Source organism: Protopterus annectens, chromosome 1.part1 (genome assembly GCF_019279795.1).
Source record: "Protopterus annectens isolate FY-2018-M chromosome 1.part1, PAN1.0, whole genome shotgun sequence".
NCBI lineage: Eukaryota > Metazoa > Chordata > Ceratodontiformes > Protopteridae > Protopterus > Protopterus annectens.
In genome coordinates this window covers 1,671,189,084-1,671,209,082 of record NC_056726.1, presented here as the reverse complement: position 1 = coordinate 1,671,209,082, position 19,999 = coordinate 1,671,189,084, and positions in this window count along the sequence as shown.

Here is a 19,999-nt window from a genome sequence, read left to right as displayed (position 1 = left end):
CAACTTGTTAACTGTGGATGTAAAAGACCATTACACAGTCATCCCCCACAATTTAGGAATTGAATGGGTGGTAGATGTGTTAGTAGAAAGAGGTGTCCCAGTAAATGAAACTAGATTAGTTGAAGAACTAATATACATCATTTTGCAGAACATTTTTTTCATGTTTAACGGTACATACTACCTACAGAAAAGGGGAGTAGCTATGGGGTCCCAATGTGGTGTTAGTTTCGCCAACTTTGTTATGGCCTTCTAGGAGCACCATTTTGTGTTTACCAGAAGTAACATCAAAGATAAAATCATGTATTATACACGATTTTTGGATGATATATTTATGATCATAAATGGAGATGAAACTACGGCTAAGGAAATAGTGGATGAGATGAATGCCAGCACAACCTTTCTGGAATTCACATCCAATTTTGATAGCCTAAAGATTGCTTACTTGGATATGGAATTAACTAAGGACATTTTAGGGGGATGCTACTTATCTAAAATTCATAGAAAGCAAACCTACTCAACCTCATTTTTACAGTACACAAGCTGCCATCAACAATACCAGAAAAAATTTATACTCAAAGGTCAGCTGGTTAGGGCAGCATGGATGATCACCTTGGATAGAGAATTCATGCGGGAATGCAATAATTTGAAACAAATGTTTGAAAGAAGGGGCTACCCAGAAGTGTTACTGCAGAGACTCATAAAAGAAGTCCAAATAAAAAGAAGGGAGAGGCACTTCTCACCCATTTTGGGACCACCAGCCTTATTAGCTCATATGCTTAGCCCTGCCACCACTGAGGATAATATTGCTGACATAAATATGCCAATGCACAGTAATAACAATAGGGATATGAATGGATACATTGTCAGCTTAATTACTACATATACACCTTATGGTGAGTCCATAAGGGGCACCCTGTTAAAAAAACTGGTGTATCCTTATGGGAGACACAGATCTTAGATATAAATTGGGCGCCCTACCAGGAGTTGTGTATAGAAAAGGAGCTAACTTAAAAAATATATTGGAGAAAGAGCATAAATTGTACGACAGGTAATGGTGAAATGTGAAGCTTGTGCCTATTGCAGGTACATAGACATAGGTAGGGACTATACAATTGCTAACAGGCATTTTTCACTCACTGCTAGATATGACTGTAACTCTAAAAGTGTGGTATATTTGGCAAGATGTCAACTCTGTCTGGCATTTTATATTGGAAAAAACAATCGTAAGTTCAAAGAAAGAATCTATGAGCACATTTATAGTATAAATAGAAACAGAGAAAATAATGCTTTGGCCAACCACATTAGGGACAACCCTGGACACCACTTGAAATTTAAGGTGATTGACCAGGTGATGGAGGGCCCTAGAGGTGGGCATACATCCCTTTTACTTGAAAGGCAAGAGTTATGGTGGCAACTTACCTTAAATGCGCATAGTTATCCAGGCCTTAATGAGCAGTGTTCTGTTATGTGTTTACTCAAACCTAAAAGTTTATTACACTGAATGAATTTATGAAATTCAGTATAGAATGTTCTTATAAGATAATATTTTATGTACTTATAGGTTTGTATGGATGCACCTTTTTGATTGTTTTTTATATATTTATATATTAATAATTCACTTTGTGCTTAAAAATTCTTTTAAACTATATGTAAATATCTTTACAAATATGTATATGCCTTTTAACAATCAGTTTTAAATTTGTGATGTAATGCATTTTATTGGTCATGTGATTTCTTGGTTATATAAGGCGGGGTTTTACTGTTTGAACTTGTCTGAAGAAGTTCATTTGATTTGAGCGAACAAAAGCGCTCACAGATTAAAGTTTTGGTTTGCCTTTGGAGCTGTGGCCCTTTGTTACTTATTTTATTAGTGCTTTATTTGTTGGTTTTTGCTGGTAAATACATCATTGTGACTGAAATAATGTATAAAATGGAGATGAGATGAATCCTCTAGCCTTGTTCCCTCTGCAAGGTGCAAAGTGTTTATATAAATACATCACTGTGACTGAAATAATGTACAAAATAGAGATTAGATGAATCATCTAGCCTTGTTATTTCCTCTATAATAGCAGAAAATTATATTAGCTGAGATTCAGCAAAGCATCCCTTATTAAATTATGAACCATACCAATATTAGAATGTTCACACAGAAAATGTCATGGAAGTGGCTCAAAATTCAAACGGGCAGTATGTAAAGTAAAAGGAATACATGGAGTACAAGCTCCCTTTTTTATTTTCATGTTAACAATTATTTTATTTTTTCTTTCTTTATCACTTTGCCATCTGTCTGTCTGTTTGTATGTTTGATTGTTTAATTTATTGTTAACCAGGTAATTGGACTGATCCAAAATAGATTAATTTCAACAACAGTCTCAAAGATACAACACAAATCAAGAAAGAAGAAATCAGGATATCATTACATTTCAAATGAAATAAACACAAAATAGTTTCAAAGTAAATGTGGAGATCCAAAAGTAAAATACCAAAACAGCAAAAAAAAAAAAAAAAATCTGAAATAAGTATATATGTGGGCACACACAGTCAATTAAACCACAAAACATGTACAGTACTTTACAGCTTTTATTGTTACTACTTTCTTGAAGCGAGAAAAGATTATTAAGGAAGATGAATAAATAAGAAATGCAACCCTGGAAGAAAATATTTAGATATGTATTTAGTTAAGTAAATATAAAGGAGGATGCACAATGAAGAAAACTTTATGAAAAATGTGAGAAAACAGAAGTTATAGAAGATTATTTGATTAACTTAAGATACATATCAATTTCTGAGGCAGACATAACACTTTCTTTTCTAGGGTGTGTTCTAATTTTCTTTGAATTTGCACCATAAATATTTCACTGGGGAGTAGATTGTATTATTTACTTATTTATTCATTTGCTGGAAATATCCAAATGGATAATTGTATCCATTTTCAGTGGAGATCCAGGAAGAAAGCTCAATGCAGACTAATGCAAATAATAATACACATGTACAGTAATACACATATACCATCATTAACACAAGATAAATACAGTATCAAGTAGCACTGAAATGTGATGTTATTAAAAATGTCAGAGCAGAAAAATTTAAATAGTGGATAAAGAAGAAGAAAGAAGAGAGGAGAGATAAGAAAAAGTATTTGTTAGAGGTAACAAGTGGGGTCGATGTGGCAGGTATGAGAAATAAAAACAAGATTAAGAGTAAAACAAATAAAAGTAATTGAAATAAAAGGAAGGAAAAGGAGACACAGGCTGTATGCAGATATCAGAGGAGAAGGAGCTAAAAGTTCAGCCAGGAGAATGGCAAGTGCAAAGCCAGGAGCCCAAGAAGAATTCCTCTAGTTTCAGATTAAATAAATGAATGTCATATATTGTCCTGATTGTTGCAGTGATCATATTCCAGTCTTTTGCTACACAGTGAGAGTACAGACAATGGTCACAGTTTTTTGGAATGCTTAAAGATATCAAGCAGATTTTTTTGTCAGAAGATCAAAGTTGACATGTTGGAATGTCATGGCAGAGAACTGTATTTGTAGCTGGGCATGAAGTGGTATTAAATATAATTCTGTGTGTTGAGACATTGGGTATAGTTTACTGGGTGGGATAATTCTAGACAGTTTATCAAGTTTTTAGTGCAGAACAGTGATGTGTTGTGTGACTTGTATTAGCTGAAAATCTAGCTGCATTGTTAGAGCACTGTTTAGTTTAAGTTTTAGGGTGGCCTGGATATTAGTCCAGGAAGATCTCATAAATTATGTGCAAAGGTTGAGAATGCATGGTTGGTAGAAAAAGGGAGTTTACAGATCATATGGGCATGGCAACAGAGATGTTATGATGTACTCTTCCTGCCAATCTGTGCCTTAATAAAGATGTACTATCACTGTATAAAGTTTAGTAAATAGAGCAGATAAGAAGTAAGCGAGGACATTCTTTTACATGGAGGTAGATGGTTCAATGGAGAGTGATTACAGTTTAAGGAAGAAAATATTCCACTTCATCTTTTCCAAAAGGTCAAAAAGTGGATGAAGCATCAAATTTTGTGGGAGAGATTCTGAAGGTCATTGAGTTTTTTGGGTCTATACTTTATGTTCAACGTCTGAAAACTTCGAATCTCATATGATCGACTCCATATGAGCGAAGTTTTCAAACATCGAACATAAAATATAAATAAACTAAAAATAAAAAAAAACTACCTGAACCCCCATACCCCCGCTACTTAAATATACCAATTCTGAGATCGCACTACATTGAAGGGAAGGTAAATATTCCCTACGGAGATCTCTGTTGCGATGTCCAGTGTTTGAAAACTTCACTCACATGATGTCAATCATATGAGATTCAAATTTTTCAAACTTCCAACTTATAATATATACCCATGTTTTTTTTTAATGGAGGAATAGGTGATTAGTTGTAACTGATATTCTAATTATGGTTGCAAGATGTTTTTCTTATAGGTGCATCATGTTTAGAGTAAACCAAGAACAATAAATGAAGCAAAAAAAATGCACCATTGAGTAGCCAGCTAACGATCCAGTTTATTAACCAAACACTGAGTGCTTTTATCCCTCTACAATGGGAACTTCATCAGATTGTGATAAAAATCAATAAACAGTCATACTAAATACCTAACAAACAGCTCCAATTGGTTAAAAATTCACCAGCGACAGGCCAGTTTGTAACCAGTAATTCACACATAAAAAGTGGTCCATTTAAAAAGTTAAAATGAAGTATATTAAAAGTATATTTACTTGAAATCTCTTATTGTTTTTAAATTTAAAAAAAGTACTTATATATGCTTGTTATGCAATATTTTATAACACTGATAAAATATATTTCTTTGTTTATAGTACATGTCAAAATAAAATAACATAACAAACCATCTCAAAGCCTGTCATCTTTCTCTTTTAGAACTGGAACTATGGACATGGATTCATTCAACCCCGTGGGCAAATTAGCCGCTAACCTCAATTGCCACTGTAACTCCTTTCTATGTAAAAGATTTTTCCAATCTCCTGTCCTGAGATCTACATTGATGGTTTTCAGTATACCAAATGTAAACTTACTAAAGTTATCATATACTAAAGAATGTTTGAATAAGGCATTGATCTCCTTTTTGTTCTTGTTGTCATAGGTGTGTTCATATATCCTATTTTTAGGAATTCTAAAACAAAAGAATAATCAAAATCAGTTAGCAAAGAAATGAATGAAATTTTAAGTCAACCTCCGTGATAAACTCGTACAAAAAATATGCAACTAAATTTTAATTTAAGTGCACTGAAGTCATCATCCTGATCTATCAGCTTGTGTTAGTTACACAAATGTTGGATTCCCTTTAAATTGCATTCACTATTAGTCAAACCAATACCTCATTATAATATTAAAGATCAATACATCACAATTTAACAAATAAGCTCTGTATTTTCCTCTCTACAACTTGTGTTAATTTATAGTTGACTAGGCCTCTTAGGATGGCTAGAGTTTGCCTGTCTAAAATGTATCCCTTTCAAACAAGAAGTAGTAATTCATAAATAAATAATCAAAATATATTTTCCTGTCTGCAAGCCACCATTTCTTCCTGCAAACAGTGAAAGATGGAGGTAAAAAGTAGAATGTAAATCAAAATAAATATTCCCTTACCAAGCAGTTGCACAGTCATTCATAAACCAACACAGAATTGTTTCTGAGAAATTATGTATGATCTGATTTGGTGTTTTATCTAACCATTATCATGGTAGATTCAGAAAAGAAATACTCTTTAAGTAAATATTTGAAGATTTTAATAGCTTCTAATCATTTATCTTTATTTTATAGCAATTACATTTGCATTATATAACTATGAAATCCTGTATTGATATAATTATCAGCAAATAGGACAACTTGCAATCAATTAATATAAAGAAATTCATTTAAAAATAGATGCTGTGCTTTAATGTCAGAAAACAAATCAACCTAATGATTTTCCTCTATGTTTTACTTCTTCAAAATGGAATCCTATGATATTGTTGCATGCAGTACATATTTTATCTAATGACAGGATTTGTGGTATGGGTTAATCAAAGGTTCTAATTTAAGGTTTGTATGATAATGAAATATAACTTATTATGTCAGCAAACAAAAGTTTACAATACTTACAATTGTTAGCTCCAGTGCCCAATTTCAAAAGACTTGCTCTCAGTGTAAGTAATCACTTAAACTGATAGCAGGCTGAGAGCAGGCATTTTGGAATCTAGACCCTGCAGTAAACCTGTTTATAGATATGCCTGACACGAAAATAAGTCACTCACACTGTGTGCAGGCCTTGTAGAATTGGGACAGACTCACACTGAGAACAACTCTTTTGGAATCTGGCCTCCGATTGTTTGTCATAGCAATGTTTTTTATAGTTACATTATCTAGGTGTTGTAAAGCCACTTTTATCTCAATTGTATGCAATAAAGCTTACTGTTGAAATTTAACATAAATAAAGAACAAATGTAAAAACAGATGCTTGTGTCACATTAGGATAATAGCTAATGGAACTGGTGGGATATGATTACCATTTTCAAGTAATACATCTTAAACATGTAAGGCTTACATTTCATGACAAACACTAGTTCTTATTAACACTTGGATTTTACAGACTGTATACATACAGTAGTAAAATGTACCTATAGTGCTGGGTTCTCAGAAGTAGAAAATGTATTTTCACTAATAATTAAATTAATTGTGAGATGCATCACTCATATAGTATCTTAGATGAATGGTTGCTTGCCACTTCTTTTTACTATGTCAGGTATTTCACTGGAGTCCTGCTTGAATACTACCCTTATGAAAGAGGGCTGCCCTTGAATATCTACTGTTTGGACACTTTTTCAATACTTCACATTGGTGTACAGCAAATATGGGTTTGATAGCTATATTTTATTGCACTTAAATCATGCAGTACAACATTGACAGCTTATTGCTGAAATGACAGTTGAATGCAGAGTTTGTCAATATGTTTTCAGCTGACATTTACTTATAGCATGCAGAAGTAACTCATTTCTGTATTTTAAATTCTGGAATGTAAAAATAAGTTATGACTGGCTGCTATAAGTAACAAACACTATTTAAATTTGCTAAGTGTAAACGTGTTTCCCTGAACCTAACCTTAAAATTCCGGTCATAGCCTTAAAACTCCTTCTGTAACCATAATTCTAAAGCTCTGTACTTTTCCCTAATCCTAAAACCTCCCTAATAATATTACTCCATTCCTAACCTTAACCCTAAAACTCTGTCCTTAATCATATAACTCTGAATATACCCTTAAAACTCTTAAGCTAAAAGTAAAAGTGTAACCCAAACATAAAATTGTTCCCAAATACAGTAAAGAGAACTGCAATGCATGTGCCTTTCATTTTTACTCAAAATCAGCATACACTGCTTTCTTTCTTTGCATAACTAACATTTAAACTCCTCCATAGAGCCTCTAAGCTGTATGCTATAAATAACCATGGCCAACTTTCATAGCATGTAGCATAACTGGTTAATGTACAAATGGACAAATATATGAAGTAGTACTTCTAAATCTTTATCTTATTAATGTTTATACTGTAACTGCTCTTGCTATTAAGTCCACTCCCTAAAGACTGAAGACCACACAAAGTAGGTGATTTCAAATGAAGTGTTGACACTGATATTTTCAGCATTTTCTGAGATCTTCAGTAAATTAGGAGCTGGAAGAAATCCTGCTATTGCTAACTGTAGTGCAAACAGTAAAGCATTACATTTGAAAAGGAAAGTTTCACAAAATATAGTACTTGTTTTCAGATAGTTTCTTATATGTTGATGACACATACTGGCCTTTATATAGTACCACTACTGTTCAATATGGTCATACAGAACAGTTTTCTATTTCCTTCTAGTGATGTTTTATATTCTGTCATTCCAATTTTTGTTGATAGCATACATTTTACTGTATCTTGCTTGCTACATTTGCTATTTGAATTTTTAATTTTCTTTATGACTAGCATTTACAGTGATATTAAAATAGTATTAAATATTGTAGAGTGCTAGATTCATTTATGTATCCTTTGTTGACCAGGTTAGTCCCATTAAGCTAGTAGCCTAGATCCAGATCTAAAGTAGTATTTATACTATGAGGGAAATTTGGCCAGGGTATCAGGGACTTCCCACACTTGTAGTTGTGAGTTGGACCCATTTTTCATAAGTGCTATCTGTTTCCATTCCAGGTACAATGGCAACTCAGAGAAACCAGGAGGCAGGCACAGAGTGAAGCAGACAATGGAGTGTTGAGAGAAATGGAGGAGAAAGCCAATATCAAGACCACAGAATATGTGCAGTATTCTGAGGAGATGTTTCAAGGAAATCTCTTTAATGGAGATGAGTCAGCAAATTATGGATATATAATTACAACCCTCCAGTTGGTCGGGTTGCAGGATATTTATTTAAAGAAATTGTGATGCAGAGTTAGCCAAAATGTGAAGTAGATCTTTCCTGGGAGGGGGGGGTAATTATGGAAAAAAATACAAAAGAAGGATGCAGAAACAATCCTGAAGAATACTGGTGAGATGGAAAAGAAGCCATATGCAGAGAAAATAAAAGCAGACAAAAGTGGAGTAGCAGATAAAACAAATACAGAAGAAAATTAAAAATGGAAATACATGGTAAGTATTCAAAGTAAAGAAGATAAAGAAATGGAGAGGGATAAAGTATATTACAATTTATTAGCTCCTTTTGGTGTAAAAGCACATCAGGTAATAGCATTTATTAATATTTAAAAAGAGACATTTTATGACATTATATCTGAGGATGTGTTTTCAATTAAAAATATTTTTGGAGAATATGAAAAAATGAAAATCTGTAAGCTATGGAATCTTTATGTGATAAAATCATTTAACAGGTCAACAAAAAATAAAATTCATGTAAAATTTTGAACAGAAGTAGAAGCAGAGACTTTGAAAGGACATTTGAAAATATTATAAGTACTAAACATTGCAAATGATTATGATAAAAGGAGTATATGGACTGGTGGATGAGATTGCAATAGTGTGTTAAAAATAGAATGAGAAATATTATACATATACCAAGTATGATAAATGTGGAGGGGAATATGGGTGTCAGAAAATACTGGGGAAAATCCAAAACATTTTTTTTGGAAAAAAGGACATTTGATAAGTAACTGTGATAAAAGAAAATGTTCTAAATGTAGCAAAGTGCATAAAGAAAGGAAATGGCGTAAGAAAAATGTTAGACATTATAAGATGTGGTAAGTTAAAACTTTGGGACAGAAATCATGGAATTACAAAAGGGATATGTATTGAACTGAAATATATTATTTTATAGTATCAGAAGGTTTAGTTATAGGAAAAGGGGAGGTATATGAAACAGGATTTTGTGATCATCTTGCAATAAAGGAAGGCAATGAATATATAAAATTAGTCAAAGGAATAAAAATGATAAATAAATAAAAAATGGAATGAAGAAGGAAAGAGATTAGTAATACAAGTATAGAAAGATCCTATTACTATGAGAGCATTTTATAAAAAAAAACTGGAGGGTGGATGCTATTTAAGGAAAATATAAAAATGTTTTTACTTGCAGTGACAATATGATGTGAGAAAAGTAGAGAAAGAAAAATATAAAAGAAAATATAATTGGAAGATTAGAACATAATGATATAAAGTACTTTGAAAAACAAACAAAAAAAACTATGTGAAAGAAGTCAAGAAAAATACAAGAACTGTTAGTTAAGAAAAAATATTTTTTAAAAGAAAAAGGGAAGAAGTATTAAGTTACTTAGGCTGATTAGTAAGGAAAGATGGAAGTATACTGAGAGAAATAAAAAAATATATAAATGCAGAAGTAGAAAGAATTCAGGAAAAATATGATGAATAGTGTAGTACAATATGCACAATATTTTTAAGGAAAAAAGTGGGTAGTGAAAATAACATGGAAAGTAAAATAATTAACAGAAAAAGAGAATAAGGAGTTGGAAAAGGAGATTTCTTTATATGAGGTAGGTAAACTATTAGGACAAACTGAGTATAGATTGTGCTGAGGACAAGATGGAATAGGATATGTATACAAATTTAATGCAGTTGAAAAAATATATATTTTTAAGATTTTGAATGAATGGTTAAATGAAGATTATATGTTTAAATAATTATGTAGTGAAATACTTAAAATACTTAAATCCATAAGGAAGAAGGAAGATAGAAGACAGTTAAAAACAGGAGACTGATAGTATTGAATAACAATAAGTGTAAGATCTTTAGGAAAATAATGCAAAAGAGATTTGAAACTAAAATGGAAAATATTATGGAAGATAGTGTGTATAGTATAAAGGGGAAGGGTTGTCAAGAATTAATAATGATAGTAAGAGAAACTGTAGATGATATTGTGAATAGAAAAGAAGTGAATATTATGATGGGAGACCTTAATAAGGCATTAGATGCAACTGGACATGAAATCTTATGGGTAATAATGAAAGCATATAAGTAGAAAGTTAGGAAGTTATGTATGTCAGCATATAATAATAATAATAATAATAATAATAATAATAATAATAAACTAAAAATATGTGTAAATGGTTGGTTAAGCCAAGCAGTACACATGAAAGTGGGGTAAGACAGAGATGCCCAATGAGTTCTATACACTTTGCATTAGTTATGAATGTGATAGCATGTGAAATAAATTATAAAATGAAGGAAGTGGGGTATATAACACCTGAAGGGTTAATAATTTCATTCATGTTAACATATGCAGATGCTGTTATAATAATTGCAAACACAAAATTTGGATAAAAGGAGCAATAATTTGCACAAAAGAGTGTCTAGTGGGGAGGGAGATGGCTTTAAGTAAAGAGGAAAGTAAAGGTTTGGGTGATGTAGTAAATATAGGCCCTGGGATTCAATAATGCCTACACTAAGTGTACACTGTTCTGAGTAAACAGACAACACAGACATATCTCACAGCTTCTTCCTCCTAATTTTAGTTTTGCTACTGATATTCTTGCTGCTTAAATATTGACAGAGATTCATAAAGGTTATAACAAAGTGTAGACTACATGTCCACTTAGTGTAATCTTTTTGAATGACTATAAAGCACAAAAATGTGATAGGAATGTTTTTGAATAAATATCCCCCTGGATTTACTAATCTTCTCTTATACTGCCGCTTCCATGCAGGACTAGATTAGTCCTGCACAGGAGGATGGCAGCACGCCATGCATATTAATGAAGGTGTGCTGCCTGAACTCCTAATGCTACACGGAACGTGGACGAGTACAGGGGGTGTGTCTGAGAGCAGAGCTCTCAGAATAAACATGCCCCTGCAAAGGAGAGCAGAAGAATGTGTAAATAAATGAGCAAGACTGCTCATAAGTGTCCACATATCCCCAAAAACAGTCCTCATGTGTTCAACAGCAACAGTACAGTCAAATAAAACAAAGAAACCCTTTTATTATTTTTTTTTTTTAAAAAACCTGAGTACAGCTAACCATAGGTGCATGGGTTTCCCAATCGCTTAGCTACGGTGAAAGTAGCTGAAAAGGCTGAAGAGGATAACACGGAATATATATGCAAATAAAACAGCACAGTAATAGTGTAGTGGTTAGAGCATCTGCTTAATAAACAGTCATTCCTGGTTCTAGTCCCACTGTAGCACATATCATTTTCCATGTGAAATCTGTATATGAACATATTTTTACATCTTATTGCTGTATAATCTACATAATAACATTTAAATGTGAACTGGAGTACTGCATTAAATGCACATGTGAAGTGTCAGTGTAATAATGAATAAGGCACTAGTAAGCATGTTTAAGCACAAATAAGCAGTAGTAAGCATATATAAGCACTAGTAAGCATGTTTAATTGCATTTGCATGGGGTTAAGCATTGTCTACTCAGATTAAGCAAAGTAAAAGATAACTGAGTTTAAGAAACTGTAACTGGAGGTTAGCAATGCTTACCATCATGCAAACCTGTACAAACCCGCTTACAACTGCTTTCAAGTGCCGTAATCACTCTGGATGCAATGGCCCATGTTCTGCCCAGCAACAAAATAAACTGCCTCTGCAAGGCTCAAACTCAAGACCCTGTACAATATAGTCATAGTAGTTAATCACTAAGCCATCATAGCAATAGATGTGCATGAGGTATCAGCAAGCTAATTCTCACCACAGGAAAATCAAACCAAACATGTGAACTGAATCCATGTACGGTGCAAAGTGGTATAACCTGCTACATAACATAAATATGTGAACTGGAGTACTGTAGTAAGGCCAGATGTGAGGTGTTATTGCAATAAAGTGTTGAAGTTCCCAGGACCCCATACAGCATATGTACACATGAATCAAGGATACAAGACACATATATAACATGTAATGAAGAAGACATCAATGCCAAAAGGCAAATATCATGCAAATTGAATATTAAGTACTGCTAAGCATTGCACAGCACTGCTACCCAGACTACTGGCAGGATACTACCAGAGGGAGAAACAGTGTCAACCTGCAAAGTCTAATCTTAAACAAACACATGTTTATCCCTAGCAGAATGACCCCAAAATGTCTGCTAAAAAGAGTCCTAGGGGTAATATACCATGCCTTACAGGTAAGCAAAGAAGGATATGTATGTTTGCGGACTGAATATGTGGGAACCCTGAAGATCCATGGGGTCAGACAATGGACATAATGTGTCCTGGGAAGTGGAGAGTGGGCAATGCGTAGTGGAATTGGATAGAACCTGTAGGAAGGATGACTGATGTGGAGGAGGGAGGGAGGGAGGGGGTGGAGGGAATGATGGGTAAGACATTATGGGCGGAGGTGTGCTGGGGTTGGATGGACCACTTCTAATGGGACCACCCATGGATGGAAGCGAGAAAAGAGGGGGGGAACAGGAAGGTTCAGAACAGAAATACAAAGAAGTAAAATAAAATGAAATATATAATTTTAACTATGTTTATCATATGCATTTTAGATATTTGTTAAACATTAAATATATATTTTTTATCATTTGATATTTATTCATTGAATAATACATTATGTTTTATCAAATATTTTTTTATGGGGAATAGATACTTTCATACTATTTACTATTTATATTTACATTTATATTTATATTCATATAAATTTTAGACACTTATATATCAGACTGATACACAGAAAGTTTGACAAACACACATTTCATACATTATACTCTACAACATCTTACATATATTTGATTCAATAGACAACCACTATGAAATATTTTATTATTAATTTTTAAAATATACAAATAAACTTTTGTTGTCGTATATATTATATTTTGTCAATGCTTGTGTTTTACGAAAATATGCATACGTAAAACTATTGTTTTGTGTCTTTAAATGCAGTTTGTTTAATTAAGTTGTTTAATTAAATTAAATTAAGTCAATTAATTAAGGTATAAAAACTTGGTTGCACAGAGCCACTTTATTCTGCTAAAGTTTCCCATGTTGGAGATGAAAGCAAATTTTTAATTCTTTTGTATCGCTAAAATAAACCTTATATATACTATCTAATTTTGTATGTTTTTGGACTACCTGTGGATTACCATCGTGGGACAGCCTTCATTGGATCCTGTACTACTGGGGAAACTGCGTTTTATTGGTTTCTTGATTTATTCCCCATTTTCCATTTTTTCTATTTTTACTGGTTGGTCTTCTAATGGATGTACAGGATTGCCGAGGACCCACACAACCCAGGAGCGAACAATCCCTAATCGGAGAACTAACCAGGCTTCTACAAGTCTTTACACAGCCAGAAATTAGTACCCAGGACAACAAGGACTCCATTTCATGTGCACAGCCTGTGCGAACCAAGCACACCAACCACAACAACTCCAATAGGAGATTTTCCGGCGATAGCGGACCACCACGCAGTGAACAGAGGTATGAGGAATGAAATAACATGCCACATAATGACAACAATTAATTTCTTCTCAAATACGCTGATATCAACGTAACTGACTGGCTAAATAAAAGTTTTGGAGCTACCAAACAACGCGAACAGAGACAGAGACAAAACGAGCAGGACACTTCTTATTCTGAGAAATGTAAGCTCCTTAAAAAACATATGTTAAAATTTAAAAATTTAAACTTAGACAACTGTTTTTTATCTGAATGTCTGAAATGGAAACATGTGCCCAAGGGGCTTAGATTAAACAAGTTTCCAAATGACACTGTCATGGGCTCTACTCTGTATAAGGAGATTGTGGATATTCTGAATAATTGTGGTTTGGCATTGATAAAAGTTATGATTAATAATAACAACAAGTTGATTGATGAACTTAATATCAAAACTGATAAAATTAACAAAGAAATATGTGAAGATTTATTGTTTACTGTGAGAGAATACAAAAGTGACTACTTGAGAGTGTTTAACGATGTTGATAATATTATGGTTAAGAACCAAAAAAGAAAGATGGGTAAACTAGACAGAGATGACTGGGCATATGAACACCAACAAGCATATTTACTAGGGCACAACACTAACAAAAAGGAACAGACCTATGGACCACTTATGGGAAGGCATACATATAATAATTATAATAACTATAATCAACAACAAAAAAATACTAGGTCTTGTCAGTAGAGGCAACATTATCATGGCTACGAAACCAAAGATGTTGCTAACATAGATATGCACAATTACCAGGGTGAATGTAGTGACTTTGAAATCCCTTTAGAACAAGAAGGACCGAGAAGGTCCAAGAGAATATGGAATCTGCACACACACCCGACATATGCACAAGTAACCAACAATTATGTTCGGAGACACCGAAGGAATTTTCTTTTAATGACATCAGTACACAGAACACTAATGTTCATGACAACACAGAACTAAATAGAGACAATATTATAGATCAAGGAAACATGAAACTTACTTTGTTCGATATTAACTTTAGAAACCAATTGACATGTGTAGAAACACACATGAATTTTTTGCTCCTTAACGATAACATCTTAAAGAATAACAGGACACATGATAGTATATACATAGAGAGGAACAGTATTATAGTCAGTCAACCAAATAGTGAATTCTTTATATACAACTACACTGATATCAAAATTGAGGTAGACACTTTTTATTATTCAAAAAAGGTTTCACCTTTGTTCCAGCCAGAAGAATGGATATGGCTGAGATGATTTTAGATATAAGGCTTTTTAATAGGAAGTTAAATTTGGAAATCCTGGCTAACTCTAATGATTCAGGGAATAATGTTGCAGTTTGCACTAACAAGAACAGACATTGTGACGTTTTGAAAAGGAAAAGTATATTCAACCCGCCTTTACAAAACAACATTAGTAATTTTGAAAAATTGGTGATTAATGAGGTCAGAATGCTTCAGCGTCAGCACAAACACAACTTTTACAAACCAAATCTCACCATAGAAGAAAAAACAACCTTGGAAGAAATAAAACAGTTTTATTCGGATGTCAGGATTATGAAACCTGACAAAGGGGGTGGGGTGGTACTAATGAACAAGTGGTTATACACAGCAAAAATGATGGATATACTGAACGTACAGGGTTGATATTCAATCATTTCTACCAATGAACTCAATATTGCGTACCATTAGATTGATTTGACTATAGAAGACAACCTGATGCAAGGTTTAATTGATGAGAAGTTATATAGATATTTTAAAATAGAAAAACCTTTTTTATCTACTATGTTTGGTATTCCCAAGATTCACAAAGGTGTTAAAAACCCACCTTTGAGGCCTATCGTAACATCAGAAGGCTCAAAAACTCAACCTTTGGCCATCTATATTGACAGTAAACTAAAGCCCTTTTACAAACTATACACACATATCTTAACTGATTCTTGGGATTTACTAAGGAAAATAAACCAATTAACATTTGAATAACATTATTCATTTTTAACAATAGATGTTAAAGATTTATTTTCTGTGATTCCGCATAATATTGGACTTGAATGGTTTGAATACATGTTAATAGAATTCAAATTTTTGAATGACAATGAATTTAGATTAATCCTGGAAAATATAGAAATAGTATTAAAGAACAATTCCATTTATTTTCAGGATGAAATTTATCAACAACTAGATGGTGTGGCAATGGGGGCAGCCTGTGCCCCCATTTACGCCAACATTGTTATGCTATTCTGGGAAAAGCATTTTGTTTTTAATTCACCATTCATGGTCAATATAGTCAAATATTTTCGCATTTGGGACGACATATTGATAGTTTGGAACGGGACACAAGATGAGGCACTAAGGGCCTTGGATTATTTTAACAATTCCACTACATTTCTTCAGTTCACATTTGAATTCAATATGGAAAGAATAAATTTTTTAGACATTACTATTAGAAAAAACTATGAACATGGAATATATGTATCTAAGATATTTAGAAAGACATGTTTTTTTAATTGTTATCTCCACTACTGTAGTAACCACCCACCTCTACAAAAGAGGAATATTATTAAGGGACAAATGGTCAGGGTGGAATGAATGACATCAAGATATACCGAGTTTATTGAAGAATTAGAATATGTACACAAACTGTTCTTGGAGAGGGGCTATCCTGATTCCATCATTATTCCCTTAAAGGAAGAAGTGATAAAAGGGTGGGGAACCAAATACATTCCCTTACTTAACAAGGAAGTCACGATAGACAACGTGTCAAACACGAACCCCGAGTCCACTATTTACGAAGTTAGTAACAGTACCACCACCAATATTAACACTCCATTTTTTGTTATGACATACAACGCCAGTACCAATCTAATAAAGAAAACTATTAACAGGATATGGGAGTTTTTCAAGAATATGCCAAATAGATCAGAAATATTTGATAGACGTGTATGCTACAGTTTCCGAAGGGGACCTAACTTAAAAGCTATTTTTGAGAAAAAGAAGGAAGTGAAAGACAAAAGGAAGAAAGGCACTTTTCGGTGTGAAAGATGTCCACAATGTACATTTTTAGAAAATAAAGAGGAATTACAGTTACCAACTATTCCCATTAGGTTAAAAGGGAAACAATATTGCACATGTTACACTAGCGGGGTAGTATATGTGGCCTATTGTACCTCATGTTGGGGCACTATGTGGGTAAAACAGAAAGACACCTGCGGCAGAGAATTTAAGAACACATGTACGATATAAAAAAGAAGAAGGAAACAAATGCCCTTTATCGCCATACACTTTCTTGTAAGGGAGCATACTTTAAGTTTTGGATCTTGGAAACAGTACCCAGGAATAGCAGAGGGGGGGACTGGGAAAACCACCTCAGTTACCGGGAATTGATTTGGCAACAGAGATTACATTCTAATACACCCCCAGGGATGAATGACCATGTGTCCCTCCTACCTGCCCTAAAATTAAGGGCAAATAGAATAAAACCAAGTAAAAACAGAAATACAAAGAAGTAAAATAAAATTATATATATAATTTTAACTATGTTTATCATATGCATTTTAGATATTTGTTAAACATTAAATATATATTTTTTATCATTTGATATTTATTCATTGAATAATACATTATGTTTTATCAAATATTTTTTATGGGGTATAGATACTTTCATACTATTTACTATTTATATTTACATTTATATTTATATTCATATAAATTTTAGACACTTATATATCAGACTGATACACAGGAAGTTTGACGAACACACATTTCATACATTATACTATACAACATCTTACATATATTTGGGTCAATAGACAACCTCTATGAAATATTTTATTATTAATTTTTAAAATATACAAATAAACTTCTGTTGTTGTATATATTATATTTTGTCAATGCTTGTGTTTTACGAAAATATGCATACGTAAAACTATTGTTTTGTGTCTTTAAATGCAGTTTGTTTAATTAAGTTGTTTAATTAAGTTGTTGAATTAAATTAAATTAAGTCAATTAATTAAGGTATAAAAACTTGGTCAGCACAGAGGCACTTTATTCTGATGAAGTTTCCTGTGTTGGAGCTGAAAGCGAATTTTAAATTCTTTTGTATTGCTAAAATAAACCTTATACGTACTATCTAATTTTGTATGTTTTTTGGACTACCTGTGGATTACCATCGTGGGACAGCCTTCATTGGATCCTGTACTACTGGGGAAACTGCGTTTTATATATATATATATATATATATATATATATATATATATATATATATATATATATATATATATATATAATTGCAGGAAATGCACATGTGAGGTGCCAGTATCATTATTCATAAAGCAGTAGTCAGGTTATGCAGCAAGAAGCAGTAGTAAGCATACGTCAGCACCAGTAAGCAAGTATAAGGCCATGTGCACAGATTTGCGCGAAGGTAAGCACTGCTAATTTCCGGTTAGAGTGTCCTACACCCAGTCAGCCTCTAAATTGCTTAACCTGTGTAGGCAGTGCTTATCCCCATGCAAACCCGCTTACAACTGCTCAAAAGTACCTCAGTCACACTGTATCCAATGGCCCTTGTTCTGCCTAGCAAAAAAATAACTGCCTATACAAGGCTCAAACTCAGGAACATGCACACTATAGTTAACCACCAGGCCATCATAGCAAGAGATATGATTGAGGTATCAGCAAACTAATCCTCACCACAGGAATGTCAAACCAAACATGTGAACTGAATCTATGTACATTGTGATGTTGGATAACCTGCCACAGAACATAAATATGTGAATTGGAGTACTGCAGTAAGCATAGGTCTGAGCTGTGATTGTAATAAAGTGTAGAATTTCCCAGGTCCCCATACAGTGTATGTACACATGAATCACGGATACCAGACACATATATAACCTGTAGTGAAGAATAAATCATTGCCAAATGGCAAATATAGTGCTAATTAACTATTAAGCAATGCTAACCTCAGCACAGCTCAAGTTAGTAAGTGTAAGCAATGTGTAGCAGAACCAATTCAATCTGCCTAATGGTATACCTCTTTAAGCAGTGCCAACCTTATGTAAGTAGGTGTGCCCATAGCTTAGCCTTTTCAAAACCAGCCAATCACGGGAAAGTATGGGAAAATGGCCGTATTTAAAACCCACAAGTGGGAATACTTCTCATAACTGGTTGTAGCTTCCTACTGCAGGCAGAATGGCTGGTGTGGGTGAAGGCACTCGATTTAGAGCACAGCGCTGGGGCATCCAAGAGTCAAAAATCATGGTATGGCTCCTGGTAAAACACCATGATCAGAGACTACTGCAGGGCCAGTACCAGGGCTCACAGTATAAAACAGAGGCTTGGGACAGTCTCACTCGTGACCTCACCAGTACCACAGGTATCCCCCGAACTGGTGAGCAGGTCAGGCAGCACCATGATGACCTGAAGCGGTGAGGGAGGTTGTACTGGAACAGTGGATCCAGGAGTCTCGGCAGATGCCCAATGCCCCAGGACTGAGTAAGTACTCATTTTACTAAGTAGTAAATAATTGCCTAGCTTGCGTATACTATGGATAGGTATGGATAAATATCACTGCATTTCTCTGACAGCTGCAGATTAGCAGGCTGTGAACCAGCAAGCCCATGATGCTAGGCTGCAATGGCAGGTTAGTAATCAGTCTGCATGTACTGTCATAACAAATAAATATAAGTGCCTTAGAAAGTGTTGTACCAGTAGAAATAAATGTGTAATCGTCTGTGAATAAAGGTATAAGCCCTGGATTGCTTCTGTTTATTCTTCTCTCATATGTTTGCGATCTGTTCCATACTATAAATAGTACTGTTGTATCTTAAGTGGTGTCACCCACACCGTGGTAAGCAGATAAAATGGGCATGAAGTTCTGCATAACAATGTTGGAAGTGCCAAGAGGTCAGTTATACTGTACAAGTTAGGGAGACTTAGGTAGAAAACAATCGAAAGCTGTACACCAATTCCCTGATAGCACAGTGTACTGTGATGCTAGCTATAATATTTTGTCACACACAGCAGGGGTTTGAATCCTGGTAGTGCTACTAAGTTATATGCATAATCATACCCCACAACTGTACAGATTTTGATACAAGGTTCAGATAGAA